Raw genomic sequence first — 22,627 nt, 5'->3', positions numbered from 1 at the left:
AATGTGCATATGAGTATGTATATGAGAGTGTATGTGAGAGAGTATGTTGTGAGGGAGTATGTGAGAGTGTGAATGTGTATGTGAATGGGTGTATGGTTCTCTGTGTATGCACAGGAGCTGTGCATACATGTGGAGGTCAGGGGACATCCTCAAGTGCCGCTCCTCACCTTCCACTGTGAGATAGGTCTCGTTTACTCGGCACACTCCAGTTTGCCTTGCCCTCCAGTTCCAAGACTCTCCGGTCTCCTCTCTCCTCTCACCATAGCAATGCTGTCATTACAGAAGTTCTCCACTGGGTCTCAGTTTACACAGGTTTGGAGATCTGAACTCAGATCCTTACATTTTCACAATGGACATTTACCCACTGAGCTACCTCTTCCATTCCAAGAGAATTTCTTTTTAAATATTTATTCGGGGTGGGTGAGATGGATCAGTGGGAAAGGCTCCTGATGCCAAGCCTGAAGTCCTGAGTTCAATCCCTGCTCTTCATGGTGGAAGCAGAGAACTGACTATCCAACAAGCTGTGCCATGATGTACACCCACACTAAATAATAAAATAAACGTAATCAAAGGAGCCCTATTGGTTGGGGCCAGCACATGAGAGAATAAACTTGATGAAGAACGTGCACACAAAAGAAAACTGTCTGATGTTACAGCACGGGTGAACCTTGAAAACATTACTCGAAAAGAAATAAGCCAGGTATCATGTAACAAAGACAGAAAGCATGGGGGGGAGGACTTACTATTAACAGGTACAGTGTTCTGTTTGGGATGACAAAAGAGCTCCCCACGTAAACAGTGGTGGCAGCTGTGCCACATTGAAGTGTCGTTACTGCCAGACTTCAACGTTCAAAAGGACTAAATGGCAAATTTTATGTTAGTCATAATTTACCAAAATAAAAATGAAAAACCTAGATTGAATTTTTTATTATGAAAAACTTCAAGAATATACAAAGGTAAGAGAACAGTGAACAGATTCAACGCAATGCCCATCAAAATCCCAGCAAAATTCTTCAAAGACCTCAAAAGAATGGTACTCAACTTCATATGGAAAAGCAAAAACACCCATTATAGCCAAAACAATCCTGTACAATAAAAGAACTTCTGAAGGAATCACAATTCCTGACTTCAAACTACAGTACTGCAAACAGTCTGGTACTGGCATAAGAACAGACAGGAGGACCAATGGAACCAAATTGAAGACGCGGATATCAATCCACGCATCTTCGAACACCTGATGTTTGATAAAGAAGAAAAAAATATCAAATGGAAAAAGAAAGCATATTTAACAAGTGGTGCTGGCATAACTGGATATCAACATGTAGAAGAATGAAAATAGACCCATATCTATCACCATGCATAAAACTCAAGTCCAAATGGATCAAAGACCTCAACATAAAACCAGCGACACTGAACCTTATAGAAGAGAAAGTGGGAAGTACACTTGAACGCATTGGCACAGGGAACCACTTCCTAAATATAACCCCAACAGCACAGATACTGAGAGAAACAATTAATAAATGGGACTTCCCGAAACTGAAAATCTTCTGTAAAGCAAAGGACATGGTCAACAAGTCAAAACAACAGCCTACATAATGGGAAAAGATCTTCACTAACCCCACATCAGACAGAGGTCTGATCTCCAAAATATACAAAGAACTCAAGAAATTGGACACCAAAAGATCACATGCAATCAAAATGCAAATCAAAACAACTCTGAGATTCCATCTTACACTTGTAAGAATGGCCAAGATCAAAAACACTGATGATAACTTATACTGCAGAGGTTATGGGGAAAAGGGAGCACTTCTGCATTGCTGGTGGAAATGCAAGCTGGTACAACCCCTTTGGATGTCAGTGTGGCGATTTCTCAGAAAATTAGAAAACAATTTTCCTCAAGACCCAGTAATACCACTTTTGGGTATATATCCAAAGGATGCTCAATCGTGCCAAAAGGACATGTGTTCAGCTATGAACATGTCTGTCATAGCCAGAACCTGGAAACAACCTAAATGCCTCTCAATTGAAGAATGGATAAGGAAAATGTGGTACATTTACACCATGAATTACTACACAGAAGAAAAAAATAAAGACATCTTGAATTTTGCAGGCAAATAGATGGAGATAGAAAACATTGTTTTGAGTGAGGTAACCCAGACACAGAAAGACAATTATCACATGTACTCACTCATAGGTGGTTTTTAAACATAAAGCAAAGAGAACCAGCCTACAAATCAGAATCCCAGAGAACTTAGACAACAATGAAGACACTAAAAGAGACTTACATAGATCTAATGTACATGGGAAGTAGAAAAAGACAAGATCTCCTGAGTAAATTGGGAGCATGGGGACCTTGAGGGAGAATTGAAGTGGGGAGGGGAGAGGCAGGGAGGGGAGCAGAGAAAAATGTAGAGCTCAATAAATATCAATAAAAATATATTAAAAAAAGAACAGTGAACCTGCTGGATATAGTGGCATAGACCCTTAATCTCAGTATGCTAAAGACTGAGACAGGAGGATTACAAGTTTTGGGACAGTCTGTAGTAAGACCTTTTCATATATATATATATATATATATATATATATATATATATATATGTATATATATATCAATAAAAATAAAATAAACTTCCTTCTGCTCATCACCAGCTTTAAGTAATTATCAATTCCTTGCTAATCCTTTACACACCAAGTCCCTCCTGGGCCACACAACAGCAAACCTCACACTTCCCATTGCTGCATATGCTCTTATTTCAAAATGCTTCTCCACAATAAATGGTTTCCTTACCAATAAATTTGTATTTCTCATTAAGAACTCAGGTCTGGGTGGGAGTGGGTGGCTGGAGAGATGGTTCAGCAGTTAAGAGCACTGACTGTTCTTCCAGGGAACCCAGGTTCAATTCCCAACACCCACATAGCAGCTCACAACTGCCTGTAACTCTAGTTCCAGGGGTCTGAAAACCTCACAGACATACATGCAGGCAAAACAAACAAACAAACAAACAAAAAATCTCAGGTTGGGGTTAGTAGAGTATAGACAAAGCTCTTGGTTCTGTTCTTTAGACCACATAAGCACACACCTGCAATTCCAGCACTCAGGAGGTGGAAGCAATTGATTCAGAAGTTTACGGTTGCTATGGGACAACCCTTTTGTATGCTGTGAATATGTTTTAATACCATTGGTTAATAAAGAAGCTGCTTTGGCTTATAGCAAGGCAGATAGAGCCAGGCAGGAAATCCAAGGGAGAAAAAGGGCAGAGTCAGGAAGATACAGGGGAGATACCAGCAAGCCACTGGAGGAACAAGATGTCAGAGAATTGGTAAGTCATGGGCCACTTGGCAATATATACACTAATAGAAATGGGTTAATTTAAATGTAAGAGCTAGTTAGAAATAAGGCTGAGCAATAGGCCAAACAGTGTATAATTAATGCCTCTGAGTGATTATTTCAAAAGTGATTGCTTGGCCAGGCGGGACAGGAAAGTCTCTGTTTTCACAAGGTCATTCTTGACTAAAAATGAGTCTAAAGAAGCTGTCAAACAGCAACAACAAAACCCCCAACACCTTCTGTCAGATTCTTCCTCATTGTCCTAGAGTGAACACAACACATCTCTTCTCCTGTGTGTCTCTGACTGCCTGACTCTGATATACCATAGCTCAAACACTGGCAGGGTTGCTTCTTTGAAATAGGTAATCCTTCAGTGTCTGCTACAGTTTAAATGTGTCCTGCCAAAGCTCATTGGTACCAACTTGACTGTAGTTGTTGTTTGAAACATGGTCTCATGCAGTCCAGGCTGGGTTTAAACTCACTATATAGCTGAGACTGGCCTTGCACTCCTGATCACCAACACCTGGTATATGAGCTGGAGCTGTTATACCCAAATGTTAGATGTTCGGAGGAAATGATTTCTAGGAGGTGAGGTGACGAGGGTGTGTTCCCCTATGACACTGTTGGTTACTTTCCGAGAAGAGAAAGTAAAAACTCAGCTTCCATGCCTGTTTTGCCGTTTGATGCTCCCTCCCACGTTAGCATGCAGCAACAAGGCCCTTAATAGGCTAAGTGGACACCATCACCATGCTCTTGAGTCTGGAGCCAATAGATTACTTTTTTTTAAAATATAAATTATCCAACCTCAGGAGTTTTGTTACCACAACAGAAGCAAACAAAGGCAGAAGTGGCACTGTGGATTAGCAGCATGATGACCGATGTAAGCCACAAAGTGCAGCTCTTGACCTTGTGACATTGCGAGATGGCCAGCGCAGTCTCAGGTGCTCGGGCTGGCATGCCATGGGGTACCACATCCGGTGAAGACTCCTTCAAAGCTGCCCTGATGAACTATACTGAATTGCTTCTAGATGCCCCTTTGCTTCATGAGTATATAATCCCCTCCCCACCCCGAGAGGATATCTCTGTGTAATATCCTTGGCTGTCCTGGACCTTGATTTGTAGATCAGGCTGACTTTGAACTCACAGAAATCCACCTACCTTTGCTTCCCAAGTGTTGGAATTAAAGGATTCACTACACACCGGACTATGAGTTTTTAATTTTTGTTGTTGTTGAAGACAGGGTTTCTCTGTGTAGCCTTGGCTGTACTGGAGCTCACTCTCTACACCAGGCTGGCCTTGAGGTCAGAGATCCAGAGTGCTGGGATTAGGTGTACACCACCACTGCCAAGTAGGACATGTAATATTTAAAGGCTGGGATGGTTTAATTTTAGTGTAGCCAGTACTTAATTCTTCCTGGGACCTCCACAGGAAGCTTTTGGAAGCTTTGGCAGATCTTTACAGAACTCCGCAGAAAGCTGAGGCCCTAAGGTCCAGCCTTCCTGAAATGTGTTAGTCATTTCTACAGAAGCCCAGCCATCATTTTCTCGAATGAACAAGTCATTGAGATTCATCTCCCCATGGGGATTCATTTTGTTACAGTTCTGATGCAGATGAGAAGCTTGCTTATTCATGCATTGCTCCAGCACGTACAAAACGAGCCCATCTTGACTTCTGCATGACACCTCAATGGATATGTGAAAACCACATTATAACCAGCCATACAATCATTTGCCAAACCTATGTGTGAAAAAGAGCTTGAAAGCAATTTCTGGTATGAAACTTCAGGATGTTCCTGAAGTGTTTAACCAAGATGGGAAGACTTACCTTGAATACAGACAGCGCCATTTCAATGGCTGGAATCCTAGACTGAATCAAAAATGAAAAAAAAAAAGAAGGAAAGAAGGAAGGAAGGAAAAGGTATGGCAGCACATTCCTATAATCTCAGCACTCAGGACATGGAGGCAGGAAGTTTAGGGGTCCAGGGCTATCCTTGGCTACATAGTGAGTTTAAGGATGGCCTGGGCTACAGGAGATTCTGTCTCAAAGAATCTATGACATATCACTACAAAGGAAAACTAGACTAAAAAAGAGAAGGCTGTTGGCCTCTGGCATCCCTTCTGCTTGGCCCCCACAGACTGTGGTGCCCTGGCTGGCATTTTCCACCACAATGGGCAGCATCCCTCCCAACTGTGAGTCAGAATGAAATCCCCCCTCTCTTAAGGAGCTTGGCAGGTGTTTACTCACAGGGTTGAAAGAGTAAGGGCTCCATCTCCGATGTAGGAGAGGCTGGCCTTGTGCTCAGAGAGACCAGGTATTCTGATGAAAACACTATCACACAACATCTGCATCAGGTAAGACCACACTGTGATCTTCAAAAAGTGATACAAAAACAAATGATAAGGCCTTCAGAGATGACTCAGCTGCAAGAGCACTTATTGCTCAATTCCCGGCACCAGGCACACAAGTGGTATACCGATGTACATGCAAGCAAAACACATGCATAAATTATTTACTTTATGCATATGAGTGTTTTGCCTGAATATATGGGTTTTACATTAGTACAGTGTCCCTGAAGGCCAGAAGAAGACATCAGGCCCCCTGGAACTGATGCTCAAGACAGTTGTGAGCCACCATGTGAATGCTGGGAAAATGAATGGGATCCTCTGCAAGAGCAACAAATATTCTTAATTGCTGAGCCATTCCTTCAGCCCATAAATAAATATTTTTAAGATGATAATTTTATTAGGCCTTACCTAAGTAAAAACACATGCAGAATGGGTCAGTATGTAAACAACAAAGGCCGGCTTCCTAGAATGCCCCACAGGAATCCTGTCTACTGAGTATCCATGCACCATGCATGCCCTTCATAGTCGCTTCTCTATGGCGCCCCCTGCTGTACATGCTTTCTCACTGAAGAAAGTCAAAACCGACTTACTCAGCTGCAGGTATGTGTTTGTACCTGGCAGTCCTTATCAGAGGGCAAGGACCTTCTCAACAATTAATGTGGGCCAGGCACTGGGAATGTAACAGTGGCTAAAACAGACACAAATTTCTCAGACCTTATGTGGAAGTGGAGACCGAGCCGTTTAGTGTCAAGTGTAAAATATGGCATCAGTTTATGCCTAGTGGTTTAAGGCCAATTGAGGCAGGAAATGGGTGTTTGGGTTCTGGAATTTTCCAACTGGTTTGGCAGGATAAGCCTTGCTGAGATGACATTCCAAAATGCGAAGGAGGAAAGCAGGAACCTCATACTTAATAAAGGATGTGCAAGCGCAAGAAAGGCTTGGGGCCTAGAACCGTGACCAGAGAGGAAAAGCAATCTTCAGACATGAGGACGAAAACAGTTCATAGTGGGGACCTGAAAGGGCTTTGGCTTTTACTCTGAGAGAGACAGCGAGTTTTTGGAAGGCATTTGAACAGGAGAACAGCATGGTCTGGCATTTTAATTAAAAAACAAAAGCACTTGTGTCTGTTCTGACACAAAGAACCCAGAAGAAGTGGGACACCGGACACCAGATCTACAGAGATCAATTACTGCTAGCATAAGAAGAGAGGAGCAGGCAGGCTCTGGGTGACTTGGGAAGGTAGAACACACCAGGCTGACAGACGGGGATGGAGATGAGAGACAGAAAGGTCAAAAATTCTAAAATTGTCAGCTGAGCTAAAACCGGAAGACTGGAGTTATCATTAACCGAGACAAAGAAGACAGTTGGAAGCCACAAATTTGAGCAAAAAAACAACAGGAATTCATATTCAATTTGCAGCAATAAGTGGCAATGTTGGGGAGGCAAATTCAGAGCGGTCTGCGCTACAGCTGTAATTTGAGGAGCACAGGTATAGACCGTTGGCTCTACAACTGAGACAGGGTGAGATCACCAAGAAGGACATGCAGACAGAGGGAGGTCAGCAGCTGAATTCAGGTGAATGCCCGAAATGTTCAGAGATTGGGAAGGGAGAAGAGATAAACTACAAATATTCAAAACACTGACCACCAGCATCGGGGGAAGCAGCAGTATGGAATCTTGGAACCTGGAAAATGCTGTGAAAGACAGTAACAGTCAGCTGTTGAGTTCTGTTGGGAGATGGTAGGATGAGGGCTGAGACTCTGCTATCACTATGAGCAGTGCCCTGTCTGGGCCTTTTCAGGAGAAACAGCTGATTTCTTAGCATTATTTTAATTGTTTTGTTTGTTTGTGTGTGTGTGTGTGTGTGTGTGTGTGTGTGTGTGTGTGTGTGTGTACATATGCATCTGGGAGTCTTGAGGGCTAGAAGAGGGTGCTAGATACCCTGGGATGCAGTAACAGGCAGTTGTGAGCTGCCCAGTGGAAGTACCAGAAATCAAACTTGGGTCCTCTGCAAGAGCAGCAAGTGTTCTTGACCACTGTACCACTGGAGACAGTCATCTCTCCAGTCTTTCTTTAGCAATTTTTAAAAATAAAGTATCACTATCTAGCATGTTGTATAACTTACCCATTTATCTTTTCTCTTGTCTACCTGCTATTACATTAAATTAAAGCTTCATGAGGGCGGGGATTTGGGTCTGTTTTGCTAGTTAACACAACAGGAAATCCAATGAGATGCCTATAATCCTCACACTTGGAAGGCTGAAGCAGGAAGGTTGCTGCAAGTTTGAGGCCAGCCTGGACTCCATAGTTCAATGCTAGCCTGGGAAATATATTGGAACAACTTCCCAACCAGGGAAGAGAGTGTTCTTGCTTATCTGTGACACTGTCTCATTTAACTGTTATCAGATTCTGATTTGGCACAAACAACATTCTTCATCATTAAAAGCCCGTGGGATGCCTGGTTATTGGCACACTTTTCTAAACTGTTATTAAAATGTTTCTAGAAAACAAAACAAAACACCACCAACACACAAGGCTTCTGGTCCCAGTAGGAGCTCAGGAAGAATTCATTTTGCAAATTCATTGCTATGGTAGTTCGTTCTTATGACAGTGTTCCTAAATGATCTACAATGGTCAGGCTGTGCTCTCAGCTAAGTCCTGGGATACTAGGTTGGCTCCTCTTTGTTCCTATATGATCTAATATGGCCAGGTTGTGCTCTCAGCTAAGTCCTGGGATACTAGGCTGGCTCCTCTCTGCTCAAAGCCTGGCATTTTATGGTGCAATTCAGCAAGTCCAGCCTGTTTGACAGGTGCACCTCGTAACCACACCATGCCACACTGCTCAGAACTACACAGCTTCCTGGGAACGGAAGGGAAACAAAATCTCTGATCAGCTGGACCCTCACAGCTCAGGATGTACACTCGGCTCCAATGGGGGAGTCCCACCCCTCAAAAGAAATAAAGTAGAAGGTAATCGGGCTTCAAAATTAGAAGTCTCACTTAAGATAAAGATGCCCGATCTAAATTCCCAGTTTTCAGCCTGGGAGATAGGTAGGCAGGCATTTGAGCCCCCTCTGTGGCTTTAACAAACTCTGGGAATTTCATGAAAGCGACTGGGTTCAGAAAGCTTCATTCAAGCGCAATATAGAATCAGTAAGATCAATATTGTTGGCTGTTTGGAGAGCTGGGGGAAATTACATAGAGGACTGTAGTAGACTTTCATAAATTATATGTGTATACATACATGTATGTCACATATGTTCCTTTTTCACTTCATGATCCTATCCAATATCCAATTTGCCTCTTTCATTTATTTTTGTTAAGAAAATAAATGAGGGTCAGTGTAAAGTTGCTACTGCCAAGTGTGACAACCTGAATATTGGGGACCCACAAGGTAGAAGGAGAACACAGATTCCTGCAAGGTATTTTCTGTTCTCGCCAAAAAATCATTATTCTTTTAAAATTTCATGCACGTATATATCTTTATTGTTTTACCCCACTTAGCCTTCCACTGAACCCATTTGCCCCCAACAAATCCCTTCTCCTAGGGACTTGTTTCATCTTTGTGTGTGTGTATGTGTGTGTGTGACATTGAGTGTAATTAGGGTTGCTCCCATGAACATGAGTATGGGGGATTCCACTGAAGAACATGGCTCCCCTTTCCCCAGAAGTCAATAGCTACCAATAACTTTGGGTAGTTATTGTGTGTAGTAGGTGTGGCCTTGTTTGAAGAAGCATGTCATTGGGGGTGGGCTTTGAGGTTCTGAAGGGCTCTTGCCATCCTCAGAATGAAGATGGATGCTAAAAAGAAAACTCACACTAGCTTAGAATTGAGTATAATAAAGGGTTATTTATTTAGGGATAGACTCACAGATCACAGTCCTCTGCACAAACAGGGGACAGGAATCAAATCCAGCAGCTGGAAGAAAGAGAGCAAGAGCATGCTTTACATGGGCATTTATAGTATAAGAGGCCACACCCAAGTGGGCTGGTAATTAAAGGAGTTCCTACAGCACCTCCCCCTTTTGTTTAAATAAGAGTTCTAAGCCTAATACAAAATTATATACAATAAGAACATATATCAAATATAGAAATTAGAATTACAACCAGCATAAATAATATCAAGCAAGAAACGTATGATAAATGCTATAATAATTATCCTATGCTAAGGAGTTTAAATCTTGTGTTAGAAAAAGCTTGGTTAAGTCATGAGAGGAATTTAACTACAACTATCTAGTCTTCAACCCCATCAAAGACCTGAGAAGGTAAATAATATTACTTGAGTCAACAGGAAGTGCCATCAAGCAACTTCCAAAATGTGCAACAAATGACAGAGACAACTGACTACCTGGGCAGTCACCAAAAGTCTCATTTGCAACATTGGAGCAACCAACTTTGGCTAAGGTCTAGAGTAACTGACCATTTTCAGAGACAGGAAATTTTTCAAAACTGTCTTACCCTGTCTTGGCAAAATTTGACAGTCTTTTTTCTTGTATCCTGCTTGTCCTGTCTGGACATTGTGCATTTTGTCAGTGGTCGATGCCTGGGCAGTTCCTTGCCCAAAGGCCAGTTTTTCCAAGAAGAAAACAAGCTCCAAGTGAAGTGTCTTTGGTGCTCAGCATTCTCTTGGGAATAGATTGGTGCTGCCAGGAGCAATTGTGTCTCATGTCAACAGAAACCTAAGGGTTTTGTTTGTTTGTTTGTTTGTTTTGTCGTCTCCCCCCCCCCTCCCGCCGCAACAGAGTTTCTCTGTAGCTTTGGAACCTGTCCTGGAACTAGCTCTTGTAGACCAGGCTGGCCTCAAACTCACAGAGATCCACCTGCCTCTGCCTACCAAGTGCTGGGATTAAAGGCGTGTACCACCACTGCCCGGTTGGTTATTTAAATGCCGTATTCTCAGTTCTTTGAAGTGGTTGAAGATTACCTATCTATGCGGAATACAATCTCTATGTATCTAAAAAACCTGATTAGTCTAAGTATGACAAACATAGATGATTATTGATCTATAATTCTTAATGAATATATAGCTTAAAGACTTAGACTTCATATTAGAATATTAAACAATCTTTAAACAACTGTGCAGCAAATGAGGACAATGACCTCAAAATGTAAACAATATATAAGTATCTTGATCAGAGGTAGAAACATATAGTGCAATATGATAAATATGTCCTAAAATTGTATCAATATTCAAAAGGTCTTAAACAGAGGAAGAATCATGTATACATATAATATGACACAATAACTTTGCCTAGGTGTACAAATGTTGTAGACAGAAATAGTAACATATTCAATATATTTTGAATTTGTATTAATATATAAGAATCTATACCAATGTAAATTGCTTATAAATAATAGCTCACAAATATTCACTCTACTACTCACTATTATTACTAGTGTAAGCTCACACTAATTTACCAATTATCCCATCCAATTTTCCTTTTTTTTTTCCAAAGAGATTCCTGAGCCTACATAATTTCCACTCCAACTCCCAACCCTACATCAATTATAATCAACCCCTAATTGATATCCTTAACCCTGAGGACAAACTTTGTTGGAGAGGGAATGTCATCTTATAGAATTACTTCCAGCTGTCATGGGGGCAATGCTCTTTCTATGGGATCCTGTGAAAGTAAAGTGATGGTTATGTTTCAAGATTACTGTCTGGTATAATTGCAAATAGTCTCTGAGTATTAGGTAGGGTTTCTATGAAGTTCCTATTTGGAGTTCTGGCCAGAACGTTATTAAAAAAAATTGTACCATTTCAGCTAACCATGTTGGAACATCTTGAGCAGCTGGTACTCCAAACAGGTCTTAGAGCAGTGTTATCAGTATCATGATGTCATAGCAACCAGGTGAAGTCGTTGTGGGACCCCATCTTCTTCCTGGAAACTTCAAAGATTACTGCAGGAAAATCTACTTTTCATTGTGGAAAGCATTATACATATAGACATATATTCAATGAGATGTATGACATAGACAAGAATAGACATGGGGGGCAAAGTAAAATATTTCCTTAAAATCCATCTTCTTTCTGTCCCATACCAGATGGCTCCTGACATGAGACAGAAACTCTGAATTTTTCTTTTAACAGCATGCTTGGATTTAGAGAAGGGTAGCCATTGTCCAGCTCCAAAGCCAACTTTATCTCTAAATATAGCTTTATATATTCATAAATACATATACATATATATATATATAATGAATTTTTACACCCTCAGATGACCTGTTCTCATAAGTCATATTCCTTTTTGCTTGGCGATCCTTTCTGGATATTTATTTTTTCCTCTTTAGGCATCCAAACATCCAGGATCTCTTGACTTTTTGATGTGTATTTTCCTGTAAGGACAAGAACAGAACCCTGCCCCAGTCCTTATGAGGTTTCCATATACTACCTGTATGGCTATCACTTCTGCGGGTGAGTTGTCATTTCTCTTTCTCAAGAAGTTTCTCTTTTCCAAACCAAATCTTTAGAAGGAGTTCCTACAGCACCAGAGTATGCGCTCCTGTTTGTGATTTGAACTCTCAACTGCCGCTCCAGATACACGCCTGCTGCTGCTACCTCTGTCCCATCATCAAGAACGCTAAAGCTCTGGAACTGGAAACACAAAATAAGCTTTCTCCTATAAGTTGCTGTCTTTGTTACTGTTCAGTTGCTATGAAGAGGCACCACGACCAAACCAACTCTTAAAAGAGAAAGCATTTAATCGGGGACTTGCTCGCAGTTTTAGAGGGTTGGTCCATGATCATCATGGTGGGAAACTGACAGGAACGGTGCTAGAACCATAGCTGAGAACCTTACATCCTGATTCGTTGGCATGGAGAGGGGCTAGACTCTGCTTTTGAAGCTCGAAGTCCACCCCCAACAAAACAAGGCCACACCTACTCCAGCAAGGCCACACTTCCTAATACTTCACAAACAGTTAAACTCCATGGTGACTAAGCATTCAAATACCTGAGCCTGCGGAGGTTACCTGCCTTCAGATCAGCACAGCTATCTTGGCTATGGTGTCTTATGGCAGCAATAGAAAAGTAATTGACAGCCTTCCTCTGTGAGTTCATGAGTGCAGCAGCCACGCCACGTCCAGAAGATGACGTTTCAGAGCATCCTCCTTGTCCTTCAACTCAACTCATCACCCTTCCTCATGACCTTCCCTGGCCCTTGCAGGGTGTACTATAGATGTCTCGCTTGGGGTTGAACACACGACAGCCACTTAGTCTCAGCACTTTGGCTGGCCAAGTGTGAGCCATTCATTGCAAAGAGAAGTAGTTCCTCTGAGGGACTAACCTGTTCAAGCAAAACCTTCTGTTTACGGTATCAGGTGTGAATTCCGTCCTTTGCCTCAGGCCTCAAACACAGAAGGCAGTTGGCGGCCCCCATAACAGCTGCGCCACTGTTGAACCAGTGGACACATCTTGCCTGGTAATTTAACATCGTAACTTGCATGGCTCACAGATCGGGAAGACTGGTGATCACCCCCCCCCCAGCAGACTGGGTAGCATCTTTAGTCAATACGAAAGCTAGCCACCTGGCTCATGTTTGAATTGCATTTATTTTTTCCCCCTTAAAGTCACATTTCCTCTTATGAGAAAGACTGAAATCCTGTGATACAAAGCATTCTATACAATGAAGACTTATCTTTTCCCCACGAGCTCCCAGATGATGTCTTCAGTCTCTTTCTTCTATCTATAAAGGGAATACCTTTATATTCATGTAAATATTTATGTCTAGAGCAGTATTGAAATTCTGTTTACACAGCTCTTGCATAGCTATGCTAGGTGAAATCAGTTATATTACGTGTGTGAGGGGGTACAGGGAGTTGAACCCTGGGCCTATGCATGCTAGGCAAGCACTCCACCACAGACCTGGAGCCTCAACCCCAAGTTAATTCTTCTTCTTTTTAGTAGTTTTATTCATGTTTTACTTCTTTCTCTCTCTCTCTCTCTCTCTCTCTCTCTCTCTCTCTCTCTCTCTCTCTCTCATTTTTTGAGGCAGGGTTTCTCTGTAGCTTTGGAGCCTGTCTTGGACCTCGCTCTGTATACCAGGCTAGCCTCGAACTCACAGAGCTCTGCCTGTCTCTGCCTCCCGAGTGCTGGGATTAAAAGTGTACACTATCACCTCCCGGCTTCATTTTTAAAAATTTTATTCAATAATTTTAAAAGTCAATTTTCAGATTCACCTTTCATTCCCCTATACACACACAACTCCTCCCCTGCTCCACTATTCTCTCCCAAACTCATGTGACCTTTATTTCTTCTTCCAAAAGCCACGGAAGCCACTTAGTACCACAAGTGAGAGAGGGCAGACAACTAAGAGCCAGAGGTAGTGGATGACTGAATCAAAACACTGTTTACTGATTGACAAAGCTGTTGTACACATGAGATCATAGAGGAGGCTGTTACTATATCTACAAGACCCCTACAAGATTAAGCAAGCCAGAATCCCAGCATAGGTGAGGGAAGGGGTTACAAAATCCAAATTAGTTATCACTCAAAAAAAGGCTAATAATGGAACTATATGCATTATTTCTTAATTAGTCATCTTGTAAATTTATAAAATTTAAAGTTTAATTAAAATATCTCTTCAAAATCTCTACAGGGACACACTTAGATTCATGTATAAATTACTGTTATAAATAATATAATTAAATCAAAAGAGACAAATATACCCCATCATTTTGTTTTGTTTTCTGAGACAGGGTTTCACTATTTAATCCAGGCTGGCCTCAAACTCACAGACATCTGCTTGCCTCCTCCTCCTGAGTGCTGGGATTAAGGTGTGAACCATCATGCCTTGGTACCACATCCTTTAAAAGTTTGCTTTGTTTTTAATTTTTGAAACAGGGTTTCTCTATGTAGCCTGGCTGTCCTGTAACTCACTCTGTAGACCAAGCTGGCCTCAAACTCAGAGGCCCGCCTGCCTTTCCTTCCTGCCCAGGCACATCCTTTTTTTTTTTTTTTTTAAAAAAATATTTTAAAATAATTTCGTGTGTATATGCATCTATGTGAGTTTATGTACACCACCTACATGCAGGGACTGTAGAGTTCAGAAAAGGGTGTTAGATGCAACAAAAATATAGCGAAAATATTAGAAACAAGACAAAAATACTTATAAATTAATTTCATAAGAACATTATCAAGATGTCAAAACCTGCTAAGGGATCTTCAGAGAACTGAAGTTACAGATGATTGTGAGCCACCATGTGGATTCTGGGAACCAAACCTGGGTCCTCTGCGAGAGCAGTAAGTGCTCTTAACCACTAGGTCATCTCTCTAGCTCCTCATCCTTTTACTAAAAATGTTTATGTGTGCGCATGTGCACACACTTGTGTCCAGGTGCCCACAGGGGCCAGATCCCCTGGAACAACGATTACAGGCAGTCACGAGCTCTTTGACAAAGGTAAGGGGAGTTGAACTCCAGTCCTACAAATAGCGCTGAGCATTGTTAACCCCAGAACCATCTCTAGCCTCTCTAATACTCTCTCTTTCTCCCTTACTCTCCCGCTTCACTCCCCTTCTCTGTCTCCTTGTCTCTCTCTTTTTTAATAATTTATTTATTTTTATTATATGTGCAGTGATGTGTATGTCTGTGTGAAGGTGTCAGGTCCCTGAAAGTGGAGCTACAGACAGTTGTGAGCTGCCATGTGGATGCTGGGAATTGAACCCAGGTGCTGTGGAAAAGCAGCCAGTACTCTTAACCGCTGAGCCATCTCTCCAGCCCTTGTCTCTCTGTTTATAGAAAAAAATTACAGGAATATTTTTGCACTGGATTATTGCAAATTTTAATACACATGTAGATTTGTGTAATTATCACCCAAGTTAGTCTTAATGGCCCCATCACTCCCAAACACTTATACTGCCAATTCACATCCACAAACGATTTTCACACTAACTCTGGAAACTTCTGATTTGTCCTCCCAGTCATGTATCTAGAGTATTATGTGACTAGGAGCCTGTAAAACACATCCTCCCGGGTGACACCCCCACAGGCTGTTTTATGCATCAATACTTATTTTTTCACAGAGCATTGCATTGTGCTACGTGAACACAGTTGACAGATGTACAGGTTCTTTCCAGTTTGTGGTGGTTATGAGCAGAATAGGCTTTGTATCAATGTAAATTTTAATTACTCCAGGTAAATACACAGGAGGGGAATTGCTGGGTTATCATATCAGTAACTGTTTGTTTGCTAGAATGTGCCAACTTGCTTTTCATCCCAGCTAAGCCATGGGCATTCCCAGCAGCTGGCTGAGAAGTTCAGTCCATCCACGCCCTTTTTAAGTCTCTAGCTAAGAAATTGCTACTAGGATTTTGATTAAAAATGATATGTTTATTGAATTTTCCAGTCAATGAATAACATATATTTAATTATGCTTGAAAACATAAAATTTAGTTTTTAGTTTTCAGTATGACTGTCTTATACATATTTTGTTGGGGTTATTCTCGGGAATGACATTTGGGTAGGAGCTGTTGCAAGTCAAACTTTATTTTATTTTAATATATATTTATTAATTATGTATACAGTGTTCTGCCTGCATGTGTGCCTATACACCAGAAAAGGGCACCAGTTCTCATTATGGTTGTGAGCCACCATGTGGTTGCTGGGAATTGAACTCAGAACCTCTGGAAGAGCTTCAGCCCCTCAAACTTTATTTTAAATTTCAGCTTCCAACTGCCCCTTGTCAGATAGTATACATCTGATAATTTGTGTGTGTGTGTATGTGAGAATTGTAGTCTGGGTGTAGAATTCCTAGGAGGTTGAAAACCCTTCTGGGTGTGTCTGTGAGGGCATTTCCTGATGAATTATGGAGTGAGACTTACCCTGAATGCAAACTGTGCCCTCCCCATCGGCATGACACAGCAGAAGGAGCAAACAGCTGAAGCCAGCATTCTCCTCTTTCTCTCTGATTCCCAAACAGCCCCGAGGTGCACAGTTGCCCTCTGCCTCACTCTCCTGCTGCCAGGATGCTATCTGTTTCACTGAGCAAGCACTCACAGATGGAACACTCTGGAAAACATGAGCTGAAGGAAATCAAATCTTCCAAGCAAGGGTTGTTGTCCAATCAAGGGCTGGGCAAGGAGAATGAGGGAAGGGTTGATCCTATGATACCTAACAAAAGGCAGGATTAGAAGAAGTTACTGAAAAGCCTGCACTCCATGTACACCTAATTATTTGGAAAAGCGGCGAGCCTGTATGAGTAAATCAGCAGCCTCTAACAGAAGGAAAATTACAAGCTGATCAGCAGTTATTGTAGGGACAGCTGGATAATGGTCACTTTATGCCCTCCAATTCCCCCTGGAATTCTCTAATTTTGTGATTAAAAAGAAATCAGGAAAATGGAGGTTGATACAATATTTAAGAGAAGTTAATGAGATCATGCAACCAATGGGAGCTTTACATCCTGGGTTGCCTTCTCCTCCAGCTATACCAAAAGACACCCATAAGATTATTTTAGATTTAAAGGATTGTTTTTATACCAGTCCTTTGGCACTACAAGATTGTCAAAGATTTGCATTTAGTACTCCATCCGTTAATTTCAAAGAGCCAATGAGGGGCTGGAGAGATGGCTCAGCCGTTAAGAGCATTGCTTGCTCTTCCAAAGGTCTTGAGTTCAATTCCCAGCAACCTCATGGTGGCTCACAACCATCTGTAATGAGACCTGGTGCCCTCTTCTGGCCTGCAGAATACTGAAAATACTGTACACAAATCTAAAAAAAAAAAAGAGCCAATGAGAAGATATCATTGGAGCATCTTGCCTCAGGGAATGGCAAACAGTGCTGCATTGTGCCAGAAATTTGTGGCTCAGGTTATACAAAATGTTAGAGATCAATTTCTACAAGTTTATATTGTTCATTATATGGATGATATCTTGCTTGCCCATAAAAATAAAGGAGTTTTCAACAGAGGAATGTAAATGGCTGAAAGACACTTAAGGAAATGCTCAACATCCTAAGCCATCAGAGAAATGCAAATCAAAACAACTCTGAGATTCCATCTTACACCTGTAAGAATGGCCAAGATCAAAAACACTGATGACAACTTATGCTGGAGAGGTTGTGGGGAAAAGGGAACACTCCTGCATTGCTGGTGGGAATGCAAGCTAGTATAGCCCCTTTGGGTGTCAGTGTGGTGATTTCTCAGAAAATTAGGAAATAACCTTCCTCAAGACCCAGCAATACCATTTTTGGGTATATATCCAAAGAATGCTCAATCGTGCCACAAGGACATGTGCTCAACCATGTTCATAGCAGCTTTGTTTGTCATAGCCAGAACCTGGAAACAACCTAAATGTCTGAAGAATGGATCAGGAAAATGTGGTACATTTACACAATGAAGTAATACACAGCAGAAAAAAATAACGACATCTTGAAATTTGCAGGCAAATGGATGGAGATAGAAAACATCATTTTTAAGGGAGGTAACCCAGACCCATAAAGACAGTTATCATATGTACTCACTCATAAGTGGTTTTTAAACATAAAGCAAAGAAAACCATCCTAGAAATCACAATCCCAGAGAACCTAGACAACAATGAGGACTCTAAGAGAGACATACATAGATCTAATCTACATGGGAAGTAGAAAAAGACAAGATCTCCTGAATAAATTTGGAACAGAGGACCTTGGGAGAGGGTTGAAGGGGAGGGAAGAAGTGGGGAGGGGAGCAGAGAAAAATGTAGAGCTCAATAAAAATCAATAAATTAAAAAAATAAAGGATTTTTGCTTAAGACATAAGGACAAATTCAGCAGAGTCTTACCCAGGCAGGGTTAGCTATTGGCGTATTTAGGTCATATGTTATATCCTAAAGAAATTAAACGTCAGAAATTGTAAATTAGGAAATATAGTTTACAGACTCTGAATGATTCAGAGATTGTTAGGAGCTATTCAGTGACTGAGACCTTTTTTTTTAAGATTCGGTATGGGAGACCTTGAGCCATTAAGTGAAATTCTTAAGAGGAGCAGTGACCCGAATTACACAGACACCCTGCAGATACTTCTAGACAGGTATTGAGCAGGTGGGATATGCAATACGGAAACACCAGGTACACTGTATTAATAATGATCAACCTTGGCAAGCATACATATTACCTACAAAACTTACTCCCACAGCAGTATTATGGCAAAATGGTCCTCTTTTATGGCCATACCTTCCTGTTTTGCCAGTCAAGGTATTAATTAAATTCTTACTTTGAAACAGTAGCTTGTTCTGTACAGAAAAGTTAGATGAATCCTAGGCAATATTTTGGTAGGGAACCTAATGCGATCAATGTTCCTTATACTAAGCAACAGATTGATTGGTTATTTCAAAATAATGATTCTTGGGCAATTGTATTTGCTCAGTTTGTAGGCTAAATTGATAATCTTTTCCCAGGTGATCGATTGCTGCAATTCACACAACTACATTCCTTTATTTTCCCAAAAATTGTAATGAAAGATCCCTTAAAGGATGCTATATTAATCTTTACAAATGGTTCTTCCAATGGAAGAGCAGCATATGTTGCTGATGGTAAAGGATGTGTAGTACAAACAGATCTGGCCTCAGTTCCAATAGCTGAACTGCGAGCTGCTGCTGCAGTAATCCAGCGTTTTACAAATAAGGCATTTAATTTATATACTGACAGTCACTACATTTTTAAAGCTCTTCAGGTAACAGAAACAGTTCTATGTATTAGGACTGGTAATCATCAAGTAAAAATGCTGTTCCAGCAAATTCAAAATGTCATTCATCCAAGAAAATTGCCATGCTTTGTGGGTTATATCAAAGCACATTCAAATCTCCCTGGTCCATTGGCTGAAGGTAATGCTTTAGCTGATAAACTTACTCAATTGATCGCTTTATCTCAAGTTGCGCTTGCTTGGTGATCACATGCTTTATATCATTAAAATAGTAAAAGTTTAAGAAGACAATTTGGATTAAGAGAAATTGCTCATAAGATTGTTAAGCAATATCATATATTCCCACAATATTTACCTGTACCTCATCTGGGAGTAAGTCCTCGAGGCCTGCTTCCTAATCATTTACAGAAAATGGATGTTACTCATATTGCAGAATTTGGCAAATTAAGATGTGTACATGTGACAATTGATACATATTCAGCTTTCTCAATGACCTCTGCACAGACTGAAGAAGTCACTAAACATTGAAAACTTTCTGAACCTTGATAAAAATCTCTGCCGATGCAATAATCCAAATCAGACCAAATCAAACTGAATTAGAAAAAGCCCAGGTTTAATGGATCCCAATGCTCCTGGATGACTTTCCAGCTTCCCAGAGAGAAGATGGGGAAGGAAGACGGGAAAGCCACAGGTTTGTTCTCTGGGAGGCAGTTTAAATACCCTGTGGGAGTGGTCTTGAGCCTCTCTGAGGAGGGGTCATCATTTGGTGGGCTTTCTTGGGGTTGGAGTCTGGACTGAGGCAACTCCCAGGGGCAGGAGCTCGGGATGGAACTTTCCAGAACATTACAGACTCTTTGGATATATGGATGCCAGGGGCTGGGGTGAGGCTTCCACCAAAGCATCCCAGATTCTTTGGGTATATGCATGCCAGTGGCTGGGTTGATGTTTCCACCCAAACAAACATGTGATAACTCATTGCTTAAAGTGCTTTTCATATATGGAAATCCCTAGAATTATAAATATGGAAAATGGGTCCAGATATGTTAGTGAAACATTTCAACAATTTAGTTCCCAATGAAATATTGATCATGAAATAGGCGTTCCTTGTAGTCCTCAAGGACAAGGAATTGGGGAGCATGCCCGCGGCTCCTTGAAAACACAACTTCAAAAGATAAAAATGAGGGAATTATATCCTCAGTTGCCACATAATGCCTTAAGTCATGACACTTTTACTCTGAATTTCTTGACCGTGGATAGATTCTAGCTAGCATCATGGCACCAGAGCAACCTTTGCTAAAGCGAAACAGAAAGACCCTTGCACTGGATTAAGGGAAGGACCTGACCCTGTTTTAATATGGGGTTGAGGGCATGTCTATTTTTTCACAGGAGGGGAATGAGGCTCAATGGATTCTGGAATGGCTGGTCTGGTGTGTGAAGGAGAAGGATGCCAGCCCTGATGACATCATAGCTGCTGGTGCCCCCACAGAAGAGTCGGAGTGAGACTGATGAACCTGTGTTCCTGACCCCTTTATGTCATCATGCTGCAGTCTGAGAAAGGAAGGAAGATGGCGGTGATGGTTGGTGATTCTCAGCTTCAAACTTCCAGATCTTAGTGAGTCCTATTTACTTTGGAACCAGCTCAAGAATGCTGACTGAATGTTTGGCAGTTTATCCATACTATATTTTGGGGCACAGAATTCAGTTTAGCAAGTATAGTATTTGTCTACTGCTGAGATGGAAAGCCCCAGAGACTTCCCCTCTGTGGAAAAAAGACTTGTAAAGACAGTGGAACACTATCGTTCAGGCAAAGAGTGACCACAGACAAGAAGAGGGATGGCACACAAGTTTTTGCTGCTACTCAGAGACTGGGACAGTTCGAACTTATCTTTGAAAGTGAGAGGCAGCAATGCAATTGGACTACAGGAGAGGAAAAAGATTTATAGCTCACCCATCACAGAAACCTCTTTTTTTTTTGTTTCAAATGATTTTTTTTTTGAGACAGGGTTTTTCTGTAGCTTTGGAGCCTGTCCTGGAACTAGCTCTTGTAGACCAGGCTGGCTTCGAACTCACAGAGATCCGCCTGCCTCTGCCTCCCAAGTGCTGGGATTAAAGGCATGGGCCACCACCGCTCGGCATTCAAATGATTTCAGAGAAATGTGATTTGACAAATTGTGTGTTTTATTGTTAATTTCCACACTAGAATTATGGTATGGACCTGTTAATGTTTGTAGCTACTTTAGTTCACTATGAAGATGTTACCGGTTAGAAAAAGGTTAGAGCTTGCCTGAGAAAAATTTGACACGATGCTAATGAGTCCTTAGATTTGATGTTTAATAAGACAAATTTGAATTTTGATTCAGCGAAAAACTGTTAAAGACATCCTGAACCAATTTGAAAAGGCCATCCCATCGTGGTCATTCTTCACTCCTTTATTAGGAGATATTGTGGCCATAGGAGCATGTATACCGCAAAGCATTATCTGCTTGCATATGATTATCTAGTTGTCTGTGAACTCTCTCGATGGAACGTTGGCTCAAGTACACAGAACCTAGCTGCACACCCCCCCTTAACCCTTTACTAACAGAGGTGGATAGTCAATGATGGCTAAGATCTTTTTTCCCTCCAGGAAACCCAAGTCAGAATGTACATGATGGAATGTATTTACCGATAACAGGTAAGTCTGGAAAGTGGAAAACGGCCTAAACCATGCACAGCCACCTGTCCTGTAGCAGAAGCACAGGCTTTATTAAATAAATTAAAAATAGAGGAAAATGTGAAGGGCCACAGAAGTAGGCCTATTCCACTTTGACCAAACGCCAGAGAATTCAAGCCTACATCTGCTTCTTTGTGGATATGACAGGAGGTTTGACCCAGGGAGTGGCTGTCTATAGGATGTTCTAAGGTGTGGTTGCTGCATGTCTTGCCTAAACAACGGAATGCTTAACTCAGGATATAGTTGCTTGATGTTTCAGGTATTGAAACAGGTAATTGCTGTTTGTTCTTTGTGATACATTAAAGCAGATTTTTTTTTTTTTGCCTTCTTCCCCTCCTTTTGGATTGGGATATATAAACATGAAAAATAACGTGAGCAAATTCAGTATTCACTGGATTACCCTCCTGGTTCTACTCTGTGTCTCCATTCCTTTTTCTTTAGTATCTCTGTTCCTCCTAATATTTCTGATCCATATACCCCTACCGTGGAATGTGCAAACCCCATCAAGGCTGGACCCCAACCACATGTGGGGCCCTGGCAGATATCACCCCAATGTGGGGTCACAACAGAGGAGGAAACCATACTATTAAATTGTATCAGAGGGAGTCATTTCCTTCAGTGGT

At 41.4% G+C, this 22,627-nt stretch overlaps 1 non-coding gene across 1 annotated transcript; it reads left to right on the top strand.

Annotated features, from left to right (window-relative positions):
- The first annotated feature begins 7,973 nt into the window (after positions 1-7,973).
- Positions 7,974-8,105, top strand: LOC125405891 (small nucleolar RNA SNORA24). Its single transcript, XR_007233712.1, has one exon. It is a non-coding gene; the product is annotated as a small nucleolar RNA SNORA24 (small nucleolar RNA).
- Positions 8,106-22,627: the final 14,522 nt, after the last annotated feature.

Source organism: Myodes glareolus, chromosome 13 (genome assembly GCF_982192425.1).
Source record: "Myodes glareolus chromosome 13, mMyoGla1.1, whole genome shotgun sequence".
Taxonomy (NCBI): Eukaryota; Metazoa; Chordata; class Mammalia; order Rodentia; family Cricetidae; genus Myodes; species Myodes glareolus.
The sequence above is the reverse complement of the archived record's forward strand: the minus strand, read 5'-3'. Positions and strand labels throughout refer to the sequence as shown.